Genomic DNA, 5,350 nt, shown 5'->3' with positions numbered 1-5,350 from the left:
AAACACACCATGAGTGGCTAATTTATTTTCCTTTTCCTAGTTGATAGATCTATCAAACTCCAACAATGTATTTGTGAGATCTAATCGAACTAATTTAAGTTTTGTTTCAAAGCTAGTATTTATTTACTTCATGCACCTAAATGTAATTGTTATTTTGATTTCATTTCGACAGGGCTCATCATACAAGAAGAGAAACCGTAAGCAGCTAGCTAAAGGCCTCAAATCTTTAATTGTTTGAGTGGTTCCGGTACCAAGTAGCGATCAATGCCCCATTGAGGAGGTAAGTAGTCTAATTGACTAGTTCACGCAGATGAATTCGACAACTTAAACCAGGTCTTTCTTACTCTCAAGGCCGCTGACAAGTTAAATCCTGTGGATGTTTCCAAGATTACTTGACAGCGAAGAACCAACTAACAAATGTTTCTTAGTTGATTTAGGAATAAGGAAGGATTGGTTCTTAGAACATTTCCGACAACTATAACTGATTTGCCATATTTTGGGCAAAACAAACCCTTGCATCTATGATCAATTACATTACTGGAGCTAGTTATTTCGTCAACTAGAAATTCTTCTTACAATTGTTTTAGTTTCTAATTTGCATCCAAAAGAAAATTGGGTAAAACAAACCCTTTCACCTTGTTTGTTTTTTGCTCATTGGTCAAAAAAGAAAATTAGTTTCTAATTCCCTGTGGGTTTGACCATTCTTACCACTACTACAATATTGTTTTATTAGTTAATTAGGACTTTATTTTTGGTAGATTCGACAATTATCAAAATTTTTAATATTATCTCAACAAAATCATTTCTTACTTTCCAAAGTAAATGACTAATAATATGTAGCATTATTGTTAGAGAACTTTTAAGATAGAAAAAGAATATACATATACACACACACATATATATATATATATCCTCTATTGTCCTTTAGTTCTTCTCTCATTAATTCCAAAAAGTTTTCTTTCTCTTCTCCAAATCTCAAATTGCAAACACAAATTTTCAAGTCTAATCATCAGCCATCATAGAACAATAAACACTTTTGATAAGAGCATCCAATGCATGGCCACCACAGAACCTGGGAAAATGATATTAGAGAGTCTTGTCATCCACCACCTCCACACCTAGAGCCTCGATAGATGCTACCACCAGCATTGTAGGAATTTACGTACTATGAGGTGGAAGATGGCACGCACATCCAGATTCCAATTAAAATCAAGATCGGGCCGTTAATCAAAAATAGGATCATGCAGTCTGGTTTACGTATAGTTGACATAAATTCTGAAAGATGAAACTTCCAATTTGTATAATCATTAAAACTGAGTGATGATTAGGATATATTAGGGTTGTGCATTCTACATATAACTAATACAGGTGCAGGACTGACAGTCCCTAAAGTGACACTTGTAGCAACCAAAGAAGACACAAGAGGTTAATTCGGTATTTTGGATCTCTCATACACCTTCTGCAAGTTTTGCCACTTCCCCTTTCTTTATCAGCATCACAATTTATCTTTTACAAACACATATATACACATTACTCATCATAACATGTAATGGATTTACACATGAATATATTCGTATACAACAAAAATAATGATAACGATTTACCTCTCGTAAGGCCAATCGCCCCCTCCACCTTTTATTAGCCAAAGCATCATGGTAGAGCCTATAATCCCTTGTAGTGTGGAGGTGGAAGAATCAGTCCTTTTTATACCTTGTGCAGGTAATGAACTCCCCCCAATAGAACTGTTGCTTTCCACCAGTGAGCCTTCATATGTTGTTTAGGTTTATAGAAAGCTTGTAGTATTTCATTTTGTACTTCTAATCAAACAAGAGATCTTATAGATATTCCTTCTACTCATAAAAGTCATGGGACAAATAAAAAATTGAATGATTTTTTACTTCTATAAAAATAGGAGATCTGGTACATATTCCTTCTACCCATAAAAGTCACATGACAAATGATAGATACTCAAAAATGTAAACTACATCACAAAGTTATAAAGTAATCAGTATCTTAATAGTAGTTTATTTTATCACAAGACTTAATATTTTGAAATAGTAAACATTGAATTACTGATTGCTCCTCTATGCAACCAATCCCACCTGCTCAATATTAATTAAAAATTTCATCTTTTATATGTACATACACATCAATTTATACATACTGATTGCTCCTCTATGCAACCAATCCCACCTGCTCAATATTAATTAAAAATTTCATCTTTTATATGTACATACACATCAATTTATACATAATGTGAGGAAAACATTGAGGCTGAAAATTAGTTTTAAGGCTAAAAATTGAGTTGAAAATGAAGAGACAACATAATATGAGGAAAAAAAAGTTAACTATGAGCTAAGAGGAAGAGAGAAGAAGTCGATTACTTGAATAGAAAAGCTTCCAAGGAGGATGAATGTTTCATATTTAAACTCTAATAGACCATGTGGTGGAATAATTGTTTTATGTATAATTATCTTTTAAATTTTCGTATCAGGTCAGTAATAAGTTAAAGCTAACTTAAAAAGCTTACAAATATATCACATTAATTAAACTTAAAAGATCAGTAAGAAGTTAATTTAATATTACAAAGTAAAGTTTGTACGAGTATACAATTATTTAAAAGGCTCACAAGGTGCTAAATGTTGTGACCATATAAACCTTTGGTTTACAATTCAAAATATTACCATTATCGACTTATATTTTTTATATTACACTATGTTGGATGTTAAAAGGTATTTTAGAATTTTCATTAACAATTAAATCATATTTTTAATATTAAATTTTAACCTATTTTTTTATGTTGGTATATAAACATATGATTTAAAATAAAATATTGCATTAAAATAATTAATCATATTGGTATACAAATATATGATTTTAACCTACTGCGTAGGCCTACTTTGCCGACGACACCTGCATAGGACGCACGAAGCTGCGCCCATCTGTGTGCGATGGGAAATGTGCGCAGACTGTGCCTCCTGCCCTACGTATACGGGACGTGCGCATGTCCTGCACTGGCCACGCTGCATGTGACGCTCGCACAGGCTTGATCCTTCCTACGGGATTTTCTACTTTTTTCTCTATTTTTTCCTTGAAATCTTTTTGAATAATAAATAAAATGAAATTTTGCTACGATAAAATAAAATAACTAATTTCAAGAATTATTTAACTAAATAAATACGAAATTAAAATACGAAATACGATATTCATCTAGAAAATTAAAATTACAAAATATTAAGGAGTTTTAAATGTTCTTAGGGTATGAATAAATAGGGTTTCACATTACAAATTAAGCGCGAAGGTTTTTGGAGTGTTACAAGCACTTTTATAGCTCCATTTATCATTTTAATTAAACAAAATGCCCTAAAGATAGCCTGCATGTAATATAACATGTTTGAAGTTCAAATTAAACCAAAATCAAGCCATGCATGCATGCATGAAAAATCGCATGCAAGTTTTGGGTTTATCACTAACTCGAGAAGGAATTTTTCCTTGTAGTTTTTTTCTCAACTTTGGGAACATTTTGGAGCTCAAATAATTTCGTAGGGACTTTAAAATTGTAAGTATAATTAATTGGTAACAGGAAGCCTTCATAGCATCAGTTTTTATCGAATTGCGTTAACCAGATAAGAATTTACAAGCTTGTAAAGAGGGGTTGGTGAACTGGGTTTAAAATCCATCTAGGAACCTATCTAGACAGTTCAAACCACCGAAAAAGGTTCAAAAAGATTTTGTTTGAGTTTTTCTTGAATAATTTTAACTCCATTTACTTTATTTTTTTTGTACATATAACACCCCGTCCATCACTATGCCTAGTTAATTTAGAAAACCCTATTTATTTGGGCCTTTAGGCTGCATTGAACTAATTTAATTTATTCTGTATATTACTTATCTTAATTTGTGAATTTTACTGATTTTTAATTATTTTGATTTTCTTTAATTTTATTTAATTATAATTATTTCTATTTAATTCTAATTTAATTGCAATAATTTTATTTATTTTATTTCAGTACAAAAAAATGAAATTTCTAAAAAATGGCAAAACTGAAAAAATCCCGCAGAAAAATCCCACGTTGAAGGGGAGCTGCCCGCGCAGGATGCCTACGCACTGTGCATGCGTGCATGTCCTATCCTCGTACGTGGCGCGGGGTCAGACCCTATGCGCATGGGGCCTGCACGCGTGACGCCTAATGTGCAAGCTAGCCCCTGTATGACAGGTGGCCTGTGCACCTGCAGCCTAGCCTGCAACGCGCTAAATGGGCCACTGCTACCTCGGGCAATACCCTGCCGCTGTCGACAGAGGAGACTTTTCTCCCTCATTTTTCATGCTGAGCATCTTTTTCCTCTCTGTGTTAACCGGATTTTGCCACTTGGTGTGAATTTGATGGTTCTTAATTTTTATAAATAGGTCTTCCCTTTCGATTCTTCCCCACACTTTTATTCTTCCATTTTCCAAGAATTAGAGAGAAAGAAAGAGGGAAAGAGTGATCTAGAGAGAGAATGAGAGAAAGAATTGGAGAACGATGAAGGAGAAAATATTAAGATTTCGGTAAGGAATTTAGTATTTCTTTAGACGTCTTAAGGAGTATTTGTAGATATAAAAAATTAGTAAATATGATAATTGTGATTTTGCTTATTATGCATGCTTTTGTGTTTGTAGGTATTATAAGCTTAATTGTTCTTATTTTCAAGCATGCTATGAGATTTATAGATACTTGATCATTTGCATATAATAAAAATAATCTGGAAAAATTAAAAAAAAAAAGAAAAAAAGAAAGAGAAAAGTGGAATGAAGCATAAATGGTCTGAAATATGTATCTGTATTGACATGCATAATGCATCAAGTGTCTCGTTAGGCTTTTTATCTCTGAGAGGTATGTGTTCCCTAACCCCATCCGGGGCATCTGTTTCCCCCTCCCCCATCTAGTTTGAAAAGATGTAAGAGGACTGCTCCTTGTGAATGACAGTGTACCCTCTAACAAGAGTGGTGATGCGAATATCTGCTAGGGGTCACCTTTGACTAAGTACTGTCGTGACTGTAGATATCTAATAGGACCACTATGGTTGGTACAATCGTGGTCGTAGATCGTACCATGGTTTGGCCAGCCGGAGTTGTGCCTGAGCAAATTGCCATTATCTGTATCTGATCTAGTCATTCCACATGGGTAGTTTGAAATTTGTATCTGCCTTCAGAGATAGAAGTCAAAACGACTTTGCGAAGCATGACACAAAAATATGAGTATTTCATGATTTATTTGATTTTCTCTATTATCTGGCATGATGTATGTTTATTTGATTATATTAACGTATTGTTTTTCTAATAAATAAATTATTTTTATAATGTAAGATA

This window comes from Carica papaya, chromosome 3 (assembly GCF_054855325.1).
Source record: "Carica papaya isolate Zhongbai chromosome 3, ASM5485532v1, whole genome shotgun sequence".
NCBI lineage: Eukaryota > Viridiplantae > Streptophyta > Magnoliopsida > Brassicales > Caricaceae > Carica > Carica papaya.
Note: the sequence above shows the minus strand (reverse complement) of the source record.